At 43.0% G+C, this 23,547-nt stretch overlaps 1 protein-coding gene across 7 annotated transcripts in view; it reads right to left on the bottom strand.

The window, feature by feature from the left end:
- The window catches only part of SMAD2 (SMAD family member 2), an 84,918-nt gene extending 76,328 nt beyond the window's left edge, over positions 1-8,590 (bottom strand). Inside the window, exons 1-2 of one of the 7 annotated variants that reach the window (XM_045886761.3) lie at positions 8,242-8,590; positions 7,857-7,940 (exon numbers count right to left, since the gene is read on the bottom strand). The gene's annotated coding sequence lies outside the window, so the exon portion shown is untranslated. Of the gene's footprint in view, positions 1-7,856; positions 8,111-8,241 lie in introns of those variants that run through there. The other 6 variants (XM_045886760.3, XM_045886762.3, XM_064577638.1 and 3 more) reach the window with 6 other exon arrangements.
- Positions 8,591-23,547: the final 14,957 nt, after the last annotated feature.

The raw sequence follows: 23,547 nt of genomic DNA, 5'->3' as shown, positions 1-23,547 counted from the left end.
TTTGTACCTTTTGAATTTTGAATGACAATAATGTGTTACCTATTTTAAAAGCCCATCATTCTACATCTAGCTGGTATCTGCTTTTTATTTACCATGCTTGACCTTCATATTTAAGTCCATCTATAAAGACTAGTGGTTACTACTAGTTCCTTTATAGAGGTTTGAGTCTTGTTTTTCCCAGAGGCCACAGATGTTTTTTATTGGAATAGTTTCTATACACACACACACACACACACACACACTCTCTCTCTCTCTCTCTTAGCATATAGTTCCCTGAGTCCTAGCATTACAACTCTATCCCTAGATGCTGGATTCTTATCTAGTAAATTCCCCCCAAACCAGTTTTTCCTTAACACAGACTGATTTCCAAATTGCTGGTACCTGGGAACATTTCTCTCCCTCTTCTTTCCTCTCCCTCTCCCGCTCTAGATCAACTATATACATAAGAGAAATAAAGTCCATCATTTCATTCAGTATTTGTAGCAGGTGGAATGGGCCTAATCTGGGTCTGTTTCAGCAGGCCTGTGAGATTTTTAAGAAACCTAGGTAGAGAAGAGTATAGTCAATAGTGACAAACACTGAAAACAACAGTATAACTGAAAAAGACTGCTAAACTTGGCTGTTCAGAATTCACTGGTGACTTCTGAAAGGGAGGTAAGAAACGGAATATGAAAGAGTGGCAAAAAAACATTTCACAAGGTTCAAGTCTAGAACAAAGGAAGTGATTAAATATAGAAAACAAATGCAGGTTTCAAATATCTTCAAATTGCAAAGACAAAATATTCCCCAAATACCTATATGAATTTTTATTTCAGATGAAAATCAAGTTAGATATTTCAACATAAAACACTTGAAATGTGATGGTACTATCTCAAAGAACACCTAAGGTCCTTCTAGAAATAGTGTAAAATCACTATTAGATTTTTGGCAATCCATGTTCAAACGTATACCACAGAGGTAGAGAAAAAAGCAAATTACTAATGGCGTGGATTTTTACAATGGTTTTCGTCAAAGAAATGAGGATCATAGAAAGCATTAAAAAAAATAAAGATACATAAAAACTAACTGAAAAACAGATTTCTCAATTCTCACTGTTACTATGCTTTTTTCCAAAGTTGTAAGCTAGTAAGGAAAGACACTGCCATTGGAAACCTAAGGTGGCCCCACGGGATGGAGAATGATGGGCGCCTTTTAAACTAAAGCAAATAGAAAACATTCATGTATTCAGTGTTATGGACTCTCAAAACCTAATGTGAGAGCTTGAATTTAACCCTGAAAGTAGGTCATTAGTTCAGTGCAAGTCCACATTAGAGGGAGAGGGAGAAGGGAAAATAGGGATTGCTGTGTAAAGAGACTGACTACCTGATCTTGGGAGTTCTATTCCTTTCACCTTGAATGAGTTGTATGGAGTCTATAGGTCTATAATCAGCTTGTAAACATAAAATTACATGCTGGTTTTATCATTTCCAGATTATTTTAAAAAAAAGGGGGGGCATCCAATTATTAGGGGACCACACAGGCCCAGGCCCATACTCAACTCAGCACGAATATTCAGTACTCCAACTGCCCTTCAAACTCCCAGTCTGTCTTGACCTGCTGAAGCAGCCACTTCAAGTGGGTACAGTCCTCAGGCTGTGAAAGTGTAATCAAAGCCAAGTCTAGAATAAGGTTGTTCCACAGAACTTTCTATTAAATTAAATTTAACATTTACTTCCTCAGTTACTGTAGTCACAGTTCCAGTGCTAAATAGCCACATGTGGCTAGCGTCCACCCTGTTAGTTTGGGTCTACAGCCAAAGTTTTTCTCCACGATCTATTATTCTTCAGTGGAGCTCCAAAGGCTTCCTGGGAAGAGGAAAACCAAGCAGGCAGGGCTTCAGCAACTGCCCATTCCCCTTACATTTTGAGATTCTGCAGAATGTTTCATTTTTATTTATTTATTTTTTTTGCAAAGCCTTCTGGTTGTTGTTGTGTGCATAGGTGTTTGTGCGCTTTCAGTCTGAAAACTGCGGGTTTAGAGCAGAAATGACCAACGTACAAATCACAGGCCAAAGGTGGACCCTCCTGATACTTAAAACATTTTATAAATAAAAGTTTAATTGGCCAGTTTACGTGAACTACACCCTAACCACCTGTCTAGGAAGTAAAAGGTTGGTCTAAACATGGAAAATTTGCATTCACTGCCACAGATAGAACAGCTCTAGTCAACAAAAAAGTTTCCATAGTTCATTCAAATCAAGGGAGAAAGCTCATGGGTCCAGCTCCCATTGTAGCATTTATCAGGAGTTTATTCTGTGAACTTTGCAAATCAGATTCACTGCCCCACATTTTGTAATGAAGGATGGGATTAAGATAGAACCTTTCCTTCATATTTACAAAAGCTTAACGATTATCTCTTTACAGAATTGTTGGAAGAGCTGAAGCAACATATGAAAATGTACTCTACCTTAAACACGGGCAAATTACAGGATCACAGATTTCCCATGTTACTTCCTGAGATCCAATCTTTTTTGAATTCAAAGACTCAAGGTAATGAACTTGATGGACTTCCAGTGGCTCCCCCATGATTATTCTTCCTTACTAACTGAATACATTAAGCCTGAAACTATGCCCTCCCCCTACCAAGTTAGGAGTAGGACACCAGATTTAAGGAAATGCAGGTTTTCAGATGCAAACTGGACCCGTGGACTGAACAGATAGCAACCAGGGTCTACACTCACTTTCCACTGTTTTCATCTTGAGGCCAAAGTAATTTCAGATTTTGAAAAAGTACAGAACTACCCAGGAAAATCAGTGACCATTTTATAGTAAACTCACAAATTTTAATGGTATTAAAATCACTGATTTTAGGATTTCTGTTTTCTTACAAGCACAAACTAAAGACAGATCTAAATTACCAGGCACCGGTTCCACCGTTATGGCTCCGATGCATTAAGAGGAACCCGTCCACTCTAGAATGTAAGGCAAGTATGTAAATCACAGAATTACCCTAATGTTTCTGGCTATCTGGCCAAATCGGAGGCAGTGTCTAAATTCAACTAGCTTGGCAAAATTATATTCTCCCCACATGAAATTACTGAAATTGAAGCTGAGAGCTATCCTCGATCTGTCTATCTAGAATCAGCACTGAAATATGTCCTAATTGAATATATTACAATTATAACAATCTGGAGTAATGATCAAAATTGATCAGAGACAAGCAATAAGCCTCAAAATGCATTTTTAAATGAGTAAGACTGAATTACTTTTGTACTACTGGGAAAAAAAAAAACCTTTAAAAAATAGCTAAGGCTATGTATTACAAGGTCAACAATTAGCATTTAATAGAGTATATGATTTAGAAAGTTAACTCAGAGGTAGGAGGGAGAATAACCCCCCCAAAATTATTAAGGCTAATACTGGGTCAAACTCACACACATAAGCTGCAAGAAGCCCTCAAGAGACAGACTAGCCAACTGTCCACACTTGTTGGGTTCTCAAAATCTCTAGCACACGGTCTTAAAGCTAGAGTGAAACATTTTACATGACACCGCTACAGACTGACAACTTACTCTGAAGAAAAGGGGTGGCATGGGGTGCTACACCCCTTAGATCACCTTTCTTTACTACTGGCCTAAAATGAAAGGCTTCTCAGACCGGAACTGTGGTGCTGCTCTAAATGGCAAAACAAATGACAACCACGTTGGTCATAGTGGGCACTGTGGATCTTTCATGAAATAAGTCATTTGAGGGGCGCCCGGGTGGCTCAGTCGTTAAGCGTCTGCCTTCGTTCAGGTCATGATCCCAGGGTCCTGGGATGGAGCCCCGCGTCGGGCTCCCTGCTCGGCGGGGAGCCTGCTTCTCCCTCTCCCTCTCCCCCTGCCTGTGTTCCCTCTCTCGAAGTCTCTCTCTCTGTGTCAAATAAATAAATAAAATCTTTAAAAAAAAAAAAAGAAAGAAAGAAAGAAGTCATTTGATATAGCACAACGTTCTATCCCTTTAGGAACATTTGTTAATCATCCTGAATAACAATCTAAAGTATACCATGTAGATTACTGCATTCTTAAAAGATCTTCCCAAATATGGTTTAAGCTAATTGATGAACATTCATTACTACACTTTCAGGTCTGGTCCTGTACTGAATGGTCCAAGACATGCTAGTTAGGCTCTGAATATTTGTTTTGTGTCTTGTAGATTAACTCTATTATCCTCACCAGGCTGTTATCTGTTTTTTCTTACAACACAGTAGGCTAACAGTTCTCCATCCTCCTACCCCACCCCCCACTACACTCCCCTAAACCTCCCGCATTACCCACAATCTACTTCTTTCTAATCTACTGTGGGCTTAGAAGCTAGATAACTTTGTTAGAAACATCTGAAATATATGCCAACAGGTTCTGATGAAGGGTCTCGATGGCTCTCCTGTGACTAGAACTTTAGGTGTGGACTTAGGACAGTTTACAGCTATTTCAGGCCTTTTTTGCTTAGTGTCTGGTTCTCAAAAGCATTTTATAATAGGTCAAGAATAAGAGTGTAGGCAAATCATCTGGATTAGAAAGAAAACAACTAAAAGCCACAAGGAGAAGAGAGCAAGAGATCATCTGGGAGGACCCTATGTCTGAGGCAAGTTCTAAGTATTTCAATCACAATCATTTAATCCTTGTAATAACGGGAAGAGGCAGGTGTCATTACCTGTTTTCAGTCAGAAAACCAAGGCTCATGAGTTAAGTAATTTGCCAACATAGTAACTGAGAAACCAGCCATTAGCCTAGGCCTGACTCCACAACCCATGGCCATTCCACTACATGGGACTAGCCCAATCCTTATTCTTGATGCAGCTCAGTTTCTTTGCACTTTACTTCCAATTCTTTCACTGAAACCTGTCCGATGCAGACCTGCTTTCTTTCTTCAGCCAGTTTCTAGAACTAAAGGGCAACATATAATCAAACTAAGGCCTAATTAAGCTTAGCTCTACACGTGTTCATCTGTCCAGCAACAAGTATGTTTCTGAAAACACTGGCCATATCCTCAGTTTGTATAGATTGTGAAAAAATGGTGACAAGTCTCCCCCCTCCCGCCCCCAAATACAGACTGTTCCCAGTTACACTATGAGTTAACACTTGACATCTTCCCTGGTGATGTCCTCTACATTCGACAGAAAGCAATGCAAGCATACTTTAGGAACTGGCTCAGTAATGCATCACAAGCTCCCTCAATTTGTACAATAACATGATTTTCTTACTCTGAAGACTGGAGGGCAGGCAGAAGATAGGAGTTGTTTCCACTTTTCTAATTCCATTAAGGAACAGGGGTATACTTGTTCCTTGTTAGATCCTTTATTACTGAGTCCAGGGCCTGACACAGCAAAGGCTATTTTATTTGTTGAATAAATGAATAAATGCTACTTGTTCAATAAATACAAGTTATTCTGTTGAATAAATCTCCTGATTGCTTTTGAAATCTTTGGATTTCTCATTTCTGACATACCCTTGCAATACTTGGTGGAAAACAGTTTTCATCTTATAAAAACTAAAAAGCTTAAAACGGTTCCTCTCCTCCCATCAGAAGACAAGGTATCTTAAAGACATGCCCCTCTCCATCCTCTAAAAATGACTCTTGTCCCAAGAGCATGAATAAGCCCCCATCTGCCAGACTGCACTAAATACAGCTTTTATATGCATTACAAAAACACCTGTATAAAAAGCTGCTACAAAACAAGGCCTTTGGAGTCCTAAAGCACAAAGCCAACAGAATGAAAACTAAACAAGAATAAAGAGAGCTTTCAGACATTTATAAAAGCCAAAACTGAAAATATTTGCTCAATGTAAAAATTTAATGGGTCTTTGATCAGCAGGTGATGCAGCTCGACTGTTTTTCACTCACACATCTCCCCTCAACACGAAGTAAAAAGATTATAGCAATAGGATTCTAATATTTACAATATGAAAATGAAAAGGGGACCTTCTGCCATCCTGAAGTAGAAACCACCTTTGTTCCTATTAAAGAGAATGACTGCTGAAATATACAAAACCATCCCCAAATTCCTACTTAGTTAAAACACATACCAGGCCTGACAAGCCACAAACAACAGGAAATTACCCTGCATGGCTTCTTATAAGACTGTTATTACATGAACCTTACAGACTGTGTAAAGATGTGATCACTTACTTACTAGGCACAGGTAAGTTACAACCATGAAAAACCAAACTTTTGCTGAACACCTACAATGTGAAATCACTTTAGAAGGCATAGCTACAAAATACAAAAGCGACTAAGAGCCATTTCTTCCTGAGCAAGCCCAAAAATGGATGTTTCCAATCACATTAATAAAAATTTGCCAATGGACTACTTTAAACTCAGTTTTAACATTAAGAGTACTAAGTGGGCATTTGGACTCAAAATATCCTTATCTACTACCACAACTAATTTTATGGCAAAAATCAGGGAATTTAAAAAAAAAATCAGTGTTACTTTCTGAATTTAATATAAATGTTTGCTAATTGACCTTCTGATTGAGAAAAACTCCACCAATATCCTGTATGTTGTTTAAGGCAAATGAAAAAAAATCCTCAAAGTAGGATACATTTATGAAATCCATTTTACATTATTTCTCCCATCTGTTACATTTACTTCACTTATCTCTTTATTTACATTAAACTCCTCAAACTTCATTTAACTATTTAACTTACACTTCTATCTAAGGAAAACTTTTGAAAGGGGGTCAAAACTAGAATAGCAGCAAATGTATTTTCAGAGTAATAGCAAATTTATTATCTTATTCGGCTCAAGAAAAAAACATCCTTACATCAGAAGTACAGTACGGTTCAGTTCATATAAAATCAGGAGAGAGCAAATGAAAAGAAACTAAGATAACAGAATTATCAATAATTCTATAAATTAATTCAAATTTCTGGGAGCTCTTTTGAAAGATGGAATTACTCCAAGTAGGTTTGCGTGACCATTTATTTATTAACAGTTACTCTTCGTGTGTCACTTTAGAAGTCTAAAACAAAATTTAGGACACTCCAAACTGTAACAAACAAGACACGATTCTGATGGAAAATGCTGCGTCCAAACTCGTTTTACCGGGAGATGCTTTTTTAAATAAAGGTTTAATTGACAACAAACCAGTAGTATTTAGCTCTTAAGGGGTCAAGAGGAAGGAACAACAAAACCAACCTAGGTATTGTTTTTCTTTTGTTTCGGATCAAAAGGAAACCATAACCACAGAAAGGTTAAGTAAGTAAAAGGCCAAAGTACCCAACCCCAAGGACGGTATCCCCCAAGAGAGAGCAAAACAAAGTTGCAAATTTGTAAACCAAGTTTGAAATACGTGAAATCAATTAGCGTGCTTTCTAAAGGCGTGTGATCAAAACTAATAGGCTCCACTCACAGAGCAACTTTCACAAGTGAGCGCAGAAGGATCTCGACAGAGTTATCAGCCGTGTGCGTGCTTGTGTGAGAGTACACACAAGCAATTCAGACCCTGGGACTAGAATGGTTAACAAAGGTTACAGGACAAAAAAAAAAAAAAAAAAAGTGGAAGCAAAGTATCGCACGCTCCTAACACGGCTTGCCAACAACTCCCGAAACAAGAGCTCGGTCCCTCCGGCTTTGAAAATCAGAACAAACTACTAAGCGTGTTCGCGGCGGAGGGGACGGGCCCCGGCCGGCCCCCGCTCCCGGCCGGGTAGCTCGGGTGCCGACCCCTTCCCCTCCGGCCCGCCTGGCCCCACGCCCCCGCGCCCCGACCCCGCCACACCCCGGCCCCCCTGCCCCCCGGCCCCCGTGGCGATGTGACGCGGCGACCCTCGCCGACCCGAGCCCGAAGCAAACACACCCCTAGCCCCGAGGGCCCGCCGGGCGCCGCCGGTTTACCTGCACCGAGGCTCCGGGTCCCGCCCCGTCAGAGCCGGGGGTCCGGGACCTTTTGTTCCTTCCTCTTCCGAATGGGATGAGGGGCTGGGAGGGGAGAGGGGAAGGGGCGATTGGAGGCGGAACTGAAAACACTCTCGCGGCCGACCGGCCCGCCCCGCCCCGCCCCCCAGCCACTGCCCGGCCCGCGGCCCGCGCGCGGGGAGGGGGCGCAGGCTCGGCCACCGCCCGCGGGAGGGAGGGGGTGGGGACGCGCGTCCCGCCGCCGCCGCCGCCGCCTCTCCTCCCCTCCTCCCCTCAGGCGCGCGCCCGCCCGCATCCTCCACCTCCCCCCCCGCCCGGGCCGCCCGGACGGCCGAGCCCTCCCCCGCCGCGCCCGCCGGCCCACCTCCGCTTCCGCCCTGCGCCCTCCGCCGCCGGCCGCAGCGGCGCGGCGCACCCACCTCCGGGCAGCTCTATCGGCGCTCGCTGGCCGCTGGCTGGGAGCTGCTCCGCCGCCGCCGCGGCCGCGCGGTAGACCCGCCTCCCACCCCGGGCCGCGAGCCCCGCCGATTCGCCGGCGCAGCCCCGGGGCTGGCACCCTGCCGCCCGCTGATTGGCGCCCCCGGCCGCCCGTTAGGGCGCGAGGCACGCCGGCCGAGCGCAGCGCTCGGCGCGCACGGAAGACAGGGCGAGCGGAGAAGGGAAGGAAGGAGGCCAAGCGCCCGGGAAGGGCCGGGGCGCGAGCGGGGCTCGAAGAGTCGCGGGCCACTACCTCCCCACCTCTTTTCCCTTCGGCCGCCCCGCCCTCCCGGCCGGACCGGCGGCGCCCGCAGCCAATGAGCGCGCGTGGTGCTCGGGGTGTGAGCCGCGCGTCGGGGGCCTCGAATCGGAAGGGAGACGTCGCTCGCTGATTGGTCCCGCCTCCCCCGTAGAGCGTGAGGCGAGGCGCGGCCGGGCGGGAGGGCTGCCGGGCGGCCGAGGACGAGGCGGGGTGGGACGCTCATGGTTTCGGTTGACTACGTCTCGGGCGCGCTCCCACGAAAGGCTCTGGGAAGGGAAGGGATGGGGGCAGGCGAAGGGAAGGCACGTAACCTGCCGCGCTGCCGACCACCCGTCCCTCATCGGCTCGGCTCGGGGTCCCCTCCCCGATCTCCTGCCAGCGCCATTGGGTGGGGCCTGTGGGGGCCGCCGCCTAGTCCACCTTCCGTACTCTGGCCGGGAGTGGACACGTGCTCGTCCCTGGGGGAGGCCCGAGGGCCGCCTCGAGGACGGGACGAGCTGGGGCAGAAGAGGGGTCCGCAGAAGCCGGGGGACCCGACCCAGCCTGGGCCCGCCCAGAGGCGAATGAGTGGGCGGGGCCCTCGTGGCGGTAAACGGGGCGGGGTCCGAGATGTAAATAAGCCCAAGCGGGGATCTTTCATGGGTATTATTAGGAGCAGGGTAGGGGATGCCAGGTGTTTTTGAAGAACCGGAATCTTGGTTTTGTCTTCGTTAAAAATGGTGCTAATAATGCATGCTCTGAAAGGTCCTTGCGAAGTCTAAAAGATAAGCGCCTAGCACGATACTTCTTAATTGCTGGGTTGTCTTCCCTTCCTCTTAAGTTTCTCCAATGTTCGGGCGATGTTCTTAGGCCCCAACCTCGCACATCAGCGATACAAGGCCCTAAGCTGCTGGCTGCCCAAAGCTGGTGGATGGGTATCCACACTCCGGTAATCTTGTGGCTTTTACCCTATGGACGCTCAAGCGTCTTCCGGAAACACTGAGCCCAACTAATCACATCAGGTATTTATTAAGCACCTACTATGTTTGGCAGCGAACACCGTAGAACTACAGTTGAAAAGAAACTGAGGTCTTAACACAGGTAGTTGGTGCCAGATACAAGACTAGAACACAATTTTCTTGGATCCCTGGCCAGCAATCATTCCCATCAATCTTTACTTCGTGGGTTCAGTTGGGAACTCAAGATAAACTAGGGAAGTGGCACTAGCAGTACAAATCTGTTTACTAACGGGTAATAACAGACGACCATTTCAAACAGCAAGAGTTCCTGAAGCATATTCGACGAAAGCGTCCCTGAAGAGAGAGAGCACCTCAGACAGGCCCAGAGACATATTTGGCCATTCTCGGTGTCTCGCAGCTTTTCCAGGCTTCCTTTCAAAATCTTCATTTCTACCATCTCTCTCCTCAAATATGGAAACCCTGGGGTTAGGCAGATTGTAGTTTTGAATGCTGCTCTGTTCCAAATCTGGGAGCTTTGACAAGTGGAACTCACCTGCAATGATAGCTGTTTAAATATAGTTCTGTGGTGATTAAATAAAACAATAAACATGAATAGCATTGGGCTTTGAAGTTAAAAGAAAATCAATAATCGTTATCATTTCTTCCCTTCTGTTGCTTTCGTGGGTGTGTGCTAAGATGAACCTACTCAGTAGAAATCCTTCCTTCAAAAGTTTACCTCTGCCGTGGTTTCTTCCATTGTCCGGTTACAGTCAGCTATAGTCACCCCTTTGAAAAAAATCGCTTCTGAAGGAGACCCAGGAAACCAATTGGTGGAGCTGTTCCACCTCCTAAGATTTCTGTTTCCACTCCCAGAGACACCAGGAAGGATAGTCTAGGGCAAAGGCTGTTCAATTTAGAAGTAGGAAGGCTGTTTTTGGTTTTTAGTCCTTCTTCCTGCAGACACAAGCCAACAGTTTTAATATGAAATAACTTATAAAAAGCTTACCCAGGATCACACAAATCTTTTCTCCTTTGTGACCAGTATGTGCATTTTGGTGTCCGCATGTGTGGGTGAGTAGTAGAAACAAAAGCAGGACTGGCTGGAATTCCAGAAGAATCTCCCAATATGGGAGTTTGGTGCTTTGGGGTACATTAATTCAATGGATAATATGCTTAAGGTCTACGTTAGAGCATCTCTCCAAAGTGTCAGAATTTGGATTCCTAACTCTTCCATTTAGGAAGCTTTCCAGGATTTCGGATTGAGGAAAGGGGAGGAGGGGGCAACCTGACTACAGTGATGTCCCCAAAGGTCTTAGAAACAGGAGCATGCCCTACTGCCCCCCTCTGCGAGAAATGCATCTAAACCAAAGTGGGTCAAGACAGAAACTAAAGGCAGATGGAGAAGAGATTGCTGTGGTGACAATCAACTTGGAAATCCACTTGGGTACCTCAAGACAGACCTAGATAGACAGGTCGCTATTGCATAAATTATATTGAGTGGGTCTTATTTTTATGTGGATAGACAACAATTTAACCCTTCATTACACATGACCTCTCAAAATCAAAACAAAATCAATTCAGAATCAATTTAAAAGTAGTTAAATGTACTGGAAAGACCTATAGGAAAAACAGTAATGGTGGTTGCTTCTGGAAAGAGATCCATGGAGTCATGAGTGGAAAACTTAAAATTTCATCATTAATTCCTCTGCAGTTTGAATTTGTAGAAAACATATCCTTGTTGCAATGATTTTTCAAAAAATGTAACTCCTATTCCATATCCTCTCTGATAAATCTATAAAGCCCTTCCTGGTTACCCTGGCCCAGAGAATCTATCACTCACCTCTGAATTTTCTCTCATGGTCACAATGACTTACATACCATGACTTCGCTTTGATTAATGTCTTGATCTGTTAGTTTAGTCTTGAACAGTTTTTTAACTTCTCATGTGTCTGTTTTGTCTCCCCGTTTAGATTGTAAATTCCTGAAGGACAAGGACAGCATCTTGTTCCCAGCTGTCTTCCCACACTCTAAGATAAAAAATACTAAGTAACTGAAGAAAGGTGAAATACAGCATCAGGACAGCAGAAACATGCTCTGTGTGGGTCAGGGGTCTGTGGGCGTTCTACACAGCTTTGCCCCATCTGTTCAGTTGTCCTCCATACAACTGTTGAGTAGGTTGTCAGCATCCAGTCTCTATATTCGCTCATCCTGATGGAACCAAATTGCAGTGAGCATTACTGCACCTTAAAGAAAGATCTGATTATTTGCAACCAAAAGGACACCTATTAAATGAGATAACCTAAGTAAAAATTGTAAGGAATAGATGTGTGGGGTTATTTTTGTTGCAAATGATAATGAAGAAATCCAACACCAGCTGGATTTTTATCTCAATATAGTGAAATGTCATGTTTTAAATGAACTTATGTTGAAGATGCGTATACCTGCCTCTACGCGGTCCATATTGACATGCTAGTTTTTATTAAAAATAAAAAAAAAATTTTTTTTAACATCTGATGGGAAATGCTGGAGACAAGTATAAAGTATGTACAAGAACAAAGAATTAAATTTGACATTTAGCTGGTATCTGTGATGTGCCTATCATAAAAGCATGTTGGAAAATTCTCATTTCATGGCCAGAATCTCTCAAGAGAAAAAGACATACCATGTAGGGTTTTTGAGATTTAAAGAGAGAAAGGAATTGAGAAGTTGGCTCTGGTTGAGAAAAACATAGGTAGTGAAAACTAAAGTTATATATCTCATCATTCTCCAGGCATCTGATAATTAATATTATATTTCTTATCTATACATTTAAAAGCATAAATAATCATTGGATTAATTAGTTATTGGGATAGCTAATCCAATGATTGCTGAACTATTACTTGGTAAATTATAATACAATTTTAATGCAATGAGCACACCCATAAAGCATTTAAGTATTATTTGAGATCTACATATTTGGGGAAAAAATAGACAAAGGCCCATCCATGTCTAAACGCTGAAAGAACAATGTACAAATTATTTGAAGTTCTATTGTAAAGAGGGATAATTTGGTAGTCATATGTCAACAATAGGGCCTTATGCCTTGATTATAATTGTCTGTGACAATATTGACTGAGCCAGGCTGCTGCTAGGCAGGGTTAGTGTATGAAGGTATAATGCTCTTGGAAAATTTCAAGCATGTTAGCATAATTGCTCTGATGAAAAATGAAGAACTTATTTAACATAACTGACTAGAGTAGACAATAGATGCATAATCAGTGTCCAAATGATTGAATTAATGAGCCCCAGTTGTTTGTCCTTACTGTAAACAGTCCTCAACTATGAAAAAGACATTTTGCTGAAGGACTCTGACAACTGTGTTAGCTGATGAGTGGCCAGAATATCATTAATGGTGGGAAAGAACCAACTACTATTGGGTCCTAAAGATATCAATGGTGGATTTCAAGGAGTAAATTATTTAGCTACATAGAAGTTTCATATCAGCTCCTCCTTGCCTTCATACAATCATGGAGCCTGATCAAAGCTCTTATGCTTAGATAAAGAAACCAAGGCCCAAACTTCTTCAAAATCCTATGGCTGCTTAGTGCCAGAAATTATACATGGCGTCTACCTTTCCTGCTCTGACACTCCACTCATTCTTTTCCCCTGGCCCTGGTCTGTACCCTCACCCATGCCTTCGCTACTCTCCCCAACCTCCCTGTTTCCGTTACCTTCTGTGCCCATATCCTGACCAACTATTTCACAGCGAAAATAGAGACAAATTTCCTGTCCACACCTAAACCCCTAGCACTAGACAATATGTCTGTCTCCAGATTTATGCTTCCCTCCACTTCCTGCTCCTCCTCCTGGAAAAGGCTTTCCCTTCTACCTATTCTCTGTTCCCTTGACCACCTACTCTAGGTTAGCGCACCACACACAGCCCCAAACACTCACACCTGCCACACTATCACATCACCTAATTAAATTTCTCTTCAAAACTTCTCACTGTCTGGAATTACATCCACTTATTTCTGTGCTGATTTATCATTTGTCCCTTCTTCCCACTAAATGTAAGCTCTGTAAGAGCAGGAAACATGTCTATTTTGTTCACCATATTATCCCTAATGTAAGCATACACGGAGGCACTCAATAAATATTTTTGAATAGATGGATAATTTTCACTCAAGTTCACTCAAACTTAGCACGTGAAAACGGAAGTCATCATCTCCTTCTGTTTTCCTCTCTCAGTGTGTTTTAGTCCACTTTCCTGGAAAATAGAGCTTGATGCAAGGATGCTGATGTTTTATTTAGGAGATACTATCCCAGGGCAGTGACCAGGAGAGAAAAAGCAAGGAAGAATGAGAGTCATGCTTAATGATGCCCTACTATGCTAACCACTGCTTCGTGCTAAGCCTTGAAAAGATACAGCCAGTCTCTTGACAGGTGCAACCACTCTTCCGTACAGGACATCTCCAGACAGACAATAAGGAAAAGTCATGTCTTAGAACAATTTGAGAAAGGGAGGAATTTTATCTTCATGTCTCCTGTCTCCTGTTGGTCAAAGCTTGTCCCACAGGGAGCTCACTTTCCCATACTTCCTACCGTGTTGTCCATATTCTTTGATAGCCACTCGGGAAGCCAAGTGCCCTGCCCTGGAGTCCAGGAGTGGCGTGAGGAGACTGTGGGTATGTGGCTGGTTGGTCTCAGTCAAACCACCAGGGACTTAACTAAGTCACTCATGGTGGCAATTAAGACAGAGAAGAGGCCCAGAAAATCTGCGAAGACACATAAATAGAACCTGATATAGAGCAAAGGTAGGACCGCAGTAAAGGTAGGACCAGGTCTGTTTTATTCACTGAATCATACCCAGCATGTCCCACAATTACTGCTGATTAAATTTTGGTTGAATGAATGGATGCATGTATAAATGGCATCATCATCTACTGATTTATTTAAACGGAAACTTTGGAGTCATTGTGATTGTCCTTGCTTAATTCTTATGCCTCAAAATGGGGACAACATTCCTCCTGGCTCTAATTCCTTAATATATCTCAGAGCAATGCCTCCTCTCCACGCTTACGGCCTTGATTCAGACTTCATCATCTTCTGTTGGAATTATTGCTATAACTCCTTAATTGGTCTTCCTGTCTCTAGTCTCACTCTCTTCCAGTTCATTCTCCTCCCTGCTGCCAAAATTTGCTTTCTTTATAGCATATTTTCCAAATGCAAATCTGATAATGTCACTATCTTGATTAAATTGATAGTTTTCCTTTTTTTTTTTCCAGGATAGAATCAAGACGCGTTAGCATAGCCTAAAAATCCCTCATGATCTGTGCTAGCCTAGTCCCTTTAGCTTGACACCTCACCACTTCCTACCTTGCTCCTTCTACCTCAGCCAGACTGAATTCGCAGCAGGGCACCAGGACGTCTCACTCCTCAGTCCCTGTGCTGTGCTCTTGGTTCGGTCTGGAATACGTATGTGCCTGATGAGCTTCTACTTATACTTCAAGACTGTTTCCCTGAAGCGCCATTCAGCCACTGCTGCTTCCGTCCGTCCCTCCACCCACCCACCCGGTATTCATTGTAACAGACTTAAGAGAAAGGGCACTTGTGAAAGGATATTGGCTGGCTGACACTTTAGCTGAGAAGGCTGCAGAAGCAGGCCAGATGATAAGCAAGAGCAAGGAAGTCTGGGCAGCAGCTAGGGTCACAGCCAAGATTACAGCACCATATGTTGAGGGAGGTGACAATTGCTGCCACCACCATTCAACATAGGACCCCTCAGCCCACGCTTCCAGGTCAATGGCACTGGACTCTGGCACCACCTACCACTGGCACTACCAGAGCTGTTGCTCCTGGAACCAGATGTCACCGCAGTGCCTGTTCTTGCCATCAGAATGGATTCTGCACCAGCCCTGCTTTGCATTATGAGAGCTTCTTTGAAGCCTGGGGCAGATCCATTAGGTTTAGGTTTACCAAGCTTAGCATATGTTTCTTGCTCGAGTTACACGCAGGGCTGGGCAAGCAAGGAGCTGAAATTTTTTTTTTTTTTACACTTCTCTATTGTAACTGGGATCTGCTTCTCTCCAGTAATCATTAGATTACCCCAAACAAAGAAAAGTGGGTCAGATGCCAGGGAGCCCCCAAATGGCGTATGTTCACCATGTTCTCAAATTCACTCAACAAATAAATTGTACATCTGCCTGGGCCAGGTTCTCTTTGAGGCACTAGGGATGCAAAAATGAATAAGGTGACCACTTCACACCCACAAGGTCCAAAAGACAAAAAAAAAAAACAAAAAAAACAAGCATTGATAAAGATGTAGAGAAACTGATGGGAGGAATGTAAAAATGGGGCAGTCACTGTGGAGAGCAATCTGGTAGTTCTTCAAAAGATTAAACAGAGTAAGCATATGACCCAGCAATTCCACTCCTGGATATACAACATAGGGGAGAAATGGCAACATATGTCCCCTCAAAAACTTGTACACAAGTGTTCACAGCAGCATTACTCATAAAAGCCAAAAGGTGAAAACAACTCAAATGCCCATCAACCCATAAATAGACAAACTGTGACATGTCCATACGATGGGATATTATTCAGCCATGAAAAGGAATGAAGTTCTGGGGGCACCTTGCTGGCTCAGTCAGTAGAGCATGGGATTCTTAATCTCAGGGTTGTGAGTTTGAGCCCCACATTGGGTGTAGAGATAATTTAAAAAATAAAATCTTTAAAAAAAATGCAGTTCTCAGACAAGCTACCACAGAGATGACTCTTGAAAACATTATGCAAAGCGAAAGGAGCCAGTCACAAAGGGCCACATACTGCATGATTCCATTTATGTGAAACACCCAGAATAGGCAAATCTATAAAAAGTAGATTAGGGGTTAGCTAGGTCTGGGAGTAGAGGGGGGCAGGATGGGGAGTGGCTGCTAATGGGTATGGGGTTTCTCTCTGGGAGTAGTAAAAATGTACTATAATTAGATTGGGTGATGATTATATAAATCTGTAAATATACTAAAAACTATTGAGTTGTATACTTTAAGTGGATGCCTTGTGCAGTATGTGAATTATGTCTCAATAAAGCCGGCTTCAACAAACAAATAAGATAGAAAGGTCTCCCTTTTCCTCAAGGAGCTGACTAGCTCCTTGGACAGCAAACAATTAATGAAGAAACAATACAACTTCAATTAATGGCAAGCCTCTTCCTCACCCCTACCTCTTCCTTCTTCATTCCTCAAGAGGGAATAGGTTCCTTCCTTCCTGTTACAACACTTATTAAACTTTTGCATCATCGTTCTCTGAAAAGTGAGACACTTGAGATAGAGAGTCTGTGGCTCAATGGGACTAACTTGCAAAGCCTGGCATACAGTAGGCTTACAATTGTTGTTTGTTCAATGGTGAATAAATGACAGAGTCAGGACTAGAATGTGGGTGTCCTGAGTCCTAGATCAGCACTTCTTCCAACTAGACCAAGCACATCAGTGCCTGAAATGAAGACTCCCCAAATGTGACAGCTAGCCAGGAAGAAGTCCACACAAAAGCAATCACGTTTTCTACAAGCTGTCAGTTTCCAGGTATGTGTTTATGCTTTACATTGTAAACATAATTTTGCTGTTTCCTTCCTAATTATGCTGTGTCCTTTGAATAATCTTTTTTTTTTTTTTTTTGAGAGAAAGAGAAAGCATGTGCTGGTGGGGAGGGGCAGAGGGAGAGGGAGAGGGAAAGAGTCTGAAGCAGGCTCTGCGCTTAGCACAGAGCCCCAGGCGGGTCTCGATCTCACAACCCTGAGATCTTGACCTGAGCCCAAACCAAGTCTGACGCTTAACCAACTGAGCCACCCACTCGCCCCTTGAATAATCTTTCCGCTTACTTCCTACACAACCCTCTCTCTTGAGTTCATTATGCAGGATCAGCTTCTCTGGCATCTTTAGCATCTTGTAATTGTGACTTCTTACCAATTGCCTCATCGACAGTGAGTGGGGCTTCCTGGCCTATGCACACAAGGTTGAAAGGCCTAAGTTGTAGAAATTTGGTTTTTCACTTACCAAGAAGCAGCAGGTAGAACTATTACAAATAAAGATTACTTAGAAAAATAATTTTTTACAGCCTACTGAGGTATAACTTTGCAACAAATGTTCCCTACTACTTTTTAAAAACTGCTTTATTGAGATATTAATTCACACACCATATAACTCACCCATTTAGGCTCTACAAGTCAATGGTTTTTAGTATATTCACGGAGCTACATAACCATCATCACAATCTAACTTTTGAACATTCTCATCATCCCAGAAGTAAACCCTATACTATCAGAGTTCACTCCCCATCCTTCCCCTTACTCCAGCCCTAGGCAACCACTCATCTACCTTTTTGCCTTTATAGACTTGCCTGCTCTGGACATCTCATGTAAATGGACTCGTACAGTATGTGGCCTTTCATGACTATTTTCTTTCCCTTTGGTTGTCATCAAGGTTCATCCATGTGGTAGCATGTCTCGGGATTTCATTCCTCTTCATGGCCAAATAACAGCCCATGTGTGAATACGCCACTCTCTGTTTATCTACTCATCGTTGACGGGCACTTGAGTTGTATCCACTTTTCGGCTCTTATGAATAATGCTGCCATGAACATTCACGTGTACATTTCTCTACTACCTTCTAGATCATAATAACTGTATTCTAAAACGTCCTCCCCTATGATGATGCTCTGTCTCTAAGCATGCTGCCTATCAGTTTACAAGATTCTGCCAGGCTTTTTCACAAAAGATTCTTAATGAATATTGAAGGGCTGGCAAACATAAAACTTTGCTGCTCTTGGAATTGGCTGCCGATATATAAAATATTTTAATGAAATAATAAAATGATGATCTCTCCAGTGACATTTTCTGACTTCTGTTCAAAGATGCCAGGGAGCCAGGTTTTCCCTTCATTCAACAGAGTTATGTGTTCTGGAGAATCTATCTACTGTGCATTAGGGAATGTGCACTGTGTGGGAAGCAAAATCCTTGCCCTGCAAAGGCTTCTATGGTGTTAGAAGAGAGAGATGGGGGAAGGGGCCCCTCACCTAGTCCTGGTGGTCAGGGTAGGCTTCCCAGAAGAAGAAGTAACTATAGCTTAGATGGCACAGCTAGGAGTTTGCCTCATGAAGAAGACAGAAAGCAAAGGAAAACACAGACATGAGAGGAGCACGTGTGGATGGGAGAGAGGAAAGGAAAGAGAGAAGGGAGGGCCTAAGGGGGTGGGGGGAGAAAGATGAAACTGACTAAGGCCAGAGGAGCCACACTATTCAAGGTTTTGAATGCCAAGTAAAGATCCACAGCCTGAAGGGGAAGTGTTCAAAATTCAGCAAAATTAAACATTCACTGGGTATTTGAACCTCTACAAAAACAAAGGCAAGAGCTTATTGAAAAATACACAGTGTGAACAAGGACTCATGGATTGCTACTTTTTAATCTTCTTATACAATGCAAATAGTTTTCTCTTTTAATCAAACTTTTCAGATTTGGAATCAATTTGTAATAATAGTGATGTTTTAAATTATTTTATTTTATTCTTTAAGAAATGTGTTTAGACCCTCCTGTGTACAAGAGATCACTCTGATCCCTGAGGCCATAAAATGGTTCATAATCTTGGCTTCTTAACTTCTAGGCATGATGTCGTCAACCAAGTGAGACATAAGAAAAGAAAAAAACCCACAAAGAGATTTTATATATTATATATATTTAAGGAATGATTTATTTAGAGGACCAAACATTACATTATGATTCAAAGAGTATCAGCACTAATCTCTCTCCTTAGCACAATTATAATTCATACAATTTTTTTTTAAAGAGTTCTGTACCAAGAGACCTTTAACTAAGAGTCTCTTAAATACTTTTGCTTTGGAAATCTTTGTATCCTCTGGTCCAATTCAGGATGGAACACTGGGGGTATCATAAGTAAGCATTTATTAAACATTACAGCCAAAGTACTATTCTGTGGACTGTGAGAACACAGAGAAATGGCAGGTGTGGTTCCTTCTCTCAATGAACTTCAGCTCACCTGAGAATACGGGAGGTGGTGAGAAGGCCAGGGGAGGGAGGAGAGTGAAACTTTATTGTTAGTGCTCTCACCGTGCAAGGCTCCTAAAGCTCATGGTATCTCACTTCATCTTCAAATGACCCCCGAAAGAAGGAATTTTTCTTATAAACAACAAAATCTCCAGAGAGGTGAAATAATGTGCCTAACATCAATAAGTTACGGTGGACATTTCCAATTGAGGTATAAACCAGGAAATCCACACCAAGTGCAGACATGTGGGCAACCTCCTAGTTCAGGTGGGCAGGGATGGGGCTGAGCTCTCTCATAACTGACCTTCAGGGGTCTAGTTTGCCTCTCTACTCTTTAGCTCTGGGGAAGGTGATGATAAAACCTGAGGCTTGGCCCGCTGGTCACCAGGGAAATGACGGTGTGTTTCTGCAAGGCCTTGGTTGTACTTCTGTGCCTGGGGGGATCACAGGGGCAGGCATGCTGCCGTGCAGGCCCAGGCTCTGCCCCTGCCAGCTAAGCCTGTGTGAGTCCCCAAGATGGGCTGCATCGTGGGGTCCAGAGGACTTTGGAAAGTGGAGAGGTTGAGGGGAAGGACAAGGGTTGCAGCTGGGAGTAGAGTGCTTTTGCCTTCAAATAAGATCAGTGTAGCTCAGAGGGTCCAGAAAAGAGGTGCCAAGTAGCCAGGGGGCTGCATTTCAGAGGGGCTGGGAGTGGAAGTGTCCCCAGCAAGGCTTACGGAAGACTGAGACAGTCAAGCTTACTGATGCCAGGGAGTCAGTATTGTACTGTTTCTGCAGGGCCTGAATGAGAGTTATTCCAAAATATCTACTAAGCATATACTAGGTGTCAGGTGCTATTCTAGATACTGGAAAACATCAAAAAGCAGTACATGAAACTAACAAAAATCTCTATTCTCTCAGTGCTTGCATTCTACCTCGGGGGGGGGGGGGGGACAGAAAATATGGAAACTGACCAGTAAATATCAGGGGGTGTTAAGTTTGGTGGAGAGAAATAAAGCAGGGAAGGAGAACAGGGGTGGAGGGCCATTGTAGTTTTTAGTAGGTTGGTTAGAAATGTCCATACTGAGAACAACTTTACATTGGAACTAAGACTTGCAGGAGGTGATGGAGCCCACCATGTTCTGCTGGAGAAGGAGGCTCTCAGGTAGTGGAAATAGTGAGTACAAAGGTCCTGAGGCAGGAGAATGCGAGGGACAGAGAGAGCAAGGGAGAGAGAGTGGGGAAAGAGAGGGATAGGCCTGTGTTGGGGATTGTGTCTCCTGATCTAAGTAACGTGAGAATTTCCAGCATGTTCGGCTGTGAAGTTGCAGGTGTGGAATAAGGGGAGAGTTGGATTAGCCAAGGTGGGTGGGTTTTTGTCATGTGAAAATAAAGAATTGGAAGAGGAGCAAAAAAGTTGAGTAATTACAACGATGCATTGTCCCAGTTATTACTGTTGTGTAACCAGCCACATCAAAACACAAGGGCATAAAACAATCACAGATCCTGTATGTTGGGAATTGGGTCAGGACACTGGGGGTGGCTTGTCTCTACTCCACGATGTCTGGGGTCTCAGCTAGGAAACTCAAGGATTGGAGAGTGGGCTGACTCAGCTCATGCTGGCATCGTCTGGAGACATCTTCACTCTGGAGAGTGCTGCTGGCTGCTAGCCAACATAGCTACCCAGGGTCTCTTCATGCAGTCCAGCTTCCCCACAGCCCAGCGGCCTCAGACAGCCTAGGCAGGGTAGGAAAAGGAAGTAGTGATAAGACAGTGAAAGGTGATAAGATCAATGGATTGGAGGACCTAGTGAGGTCCAAGAATGTTGGAGTAAGGGTACCTGAAGTAGTGATTTGAGAGTGGGACACTTGAAATTGGGAATATGCAGTTATTGGTGAAGATAAACTTTAGTGTATGACCACAGGAGTGTATGACTGGTGAAGCAGAGGGTAAGATCATCGCAGGTGGAGAGATCAAGGACCTGAGAGGGCAAAATTACCTATAGAAGAGTGATTGTTTTTTATTTGCCTTCTACTTATCCTATAGCGTTATTCTGAAAATTAAATGATGTAATCTACACAAAGGTGGTGGTACAGAGCTTGGCACATAGTAGGTGCTTAACAAATGTTAGTGGAGGTCCACAGTGGGCATATAATCCAAATCACACCAGCAATCCCGCCCAAGGATTGTTATAACTCAGTCCATAAAAGAAGCACTCTCTTTCCTCTTTGGGTGTAAGGTTGGAAGGCTGCAGCTGCCCCATGGAGAAAACGAAAGGACTTAGGGCAACATAAAGGCAGAGGAGAGAGAAGATAGAGAGAGGATCCTGGCAGTGTTTGATTCCCTCGAGACAGTTGTCTCAACAATCAGATCTACCCTGCCTTCTCTACAATTATTCACTTCATTTCAATAAGACTTTTGCAAAATCTTTAATTTCACTTTGCTTAAGCCAGTTCGAGTTGAGTTCCTATCACTTGCTATGGCAATAAAAACAATAAAATAATTGGTAAGGGAATTCACCTCTTGCCTCATGCTGACCAAAGGGATCTACTACAAAGTTCATACATGGAGATCTTTTCAAGCCTAAAGAGAAGGAAGTATTGTAAGGTTTAAAGAATATCTGAGGAAAACATGTACCTGAGTTTGTCTCAACTCAGCCATTTGCCTGCTGAGTGGGCATTAAGTCTTGACATTTCATTGGAAGCCTCTGGAAGAGTCAGCCTTCCTAATTTATGCTGTAGCAAAGTTGTTGAAGACTTTATCTACCTCACCTCTCAGTGTCTTCTCTATGATGCACACAGGAGAAATTTAGAGTTTGTGACCAAAAATCTTTACTTTTCTTAAAGAACTGGCAAGGGTTTTCTTTGTGGAAAGAAAGAACTAAGTAATCAATTATGTTTAGTTGGTGACCAGGTGACTTTGGTCACCTGGAAGCTCAGAGCCAAGAATACGGAAAGACTGTAATCATGACATGTAATATAATCCGCATATGAGAATATGTGAATTTTATGTTTTCCTACTAATCTTAATTTCTATTTTAATTTGTACTTTCTTTACTACTTACTTATATTTTACTATTTTATGACAAGTGTTATATAAAAATTCCTCAAGTCATTTAGGGAATAAAGCAAAGGATAAATAAATAAGCACACATACTAGTATTCAACCTGAGAAATAACCCTTTGACTCTTTACTGTCAAATGTTGGGGTTAAAATTTCCAGTGGAGATGGCAAATCTGAAACAGCCCCTTTACTCTAAAATATGGCAGTAATAGATGACTATAAAAAACAAAACTAAAATAACACAACTGGGTTCACAAACAAAATAAAAATTTCCATGACCCAGAAACAAAATAAAAACATCATCAAGTAAAGAGGGCTGAAGCCATGGCTCCCTGGGCTTCTGGTCTAGAGACATGGCATGGCTAGCAGTTCAGTGCCTGTAGAATAATGGGGACCAAATGTGCTCCACAGAAGATGAAGTATTAAAGCCAGAAATACCTACCTGACCATTAAGAAAGGCTGGAAAAGAAAACTGTTTTTGGCTAATGTGTGGGCTTACAGCCTTTATAAAGGCAGAAAGGAATTCTGGGGGAGGTAGGAGACAGAAACACAGTCCCACAAGCAGAAACTAGACCAAGGTGCCCACTGGCCTGGTGGTTGATCTGAAACATCCTCAGTATCATCATAGAGCAGGAACCTCCATCCATATATATATAAGGTCTGGTTCTAAACTCAGATACCTGGGCAAAGGTGGGCAATACTTATAAGAAGCATTCACAAATGAACTAAATAGAGCAGGGAGAGAGAAATGAATCTCCCTCTCCAAATGAGTTTACAAACTAAAATTACTGCATTTGAAGAAATCTAAGGTTAAGAAAGACTGCAATCATGATCAGAAATTAGAAATACACATTTGTTCCATTAGGAATAGATTTTAGACATAAGTATGTCTAGACATAATGTATGTATACTATGTTTAGA

Source organism: Mirounga angustirostris, unplaced genomic scaffold, assembly GCF_029215605.1.
Source record: "Mirounga angustirostris isolate CCGP_5_RB_7025 unplaced genomic scaffold, mMirAng1.0.hap1 SCAF_14, whole genome shotgun sequence".
NCBI classification, from domain to species: Eukaryota; Metazoa; Chordata; class Mammalia; order Carnivora; family Phocidae; genus Mirounga; species Mirounga angustirostris.
This window is presented reverse-complemented; position numbering and strand designations above follow the sequence as displayed.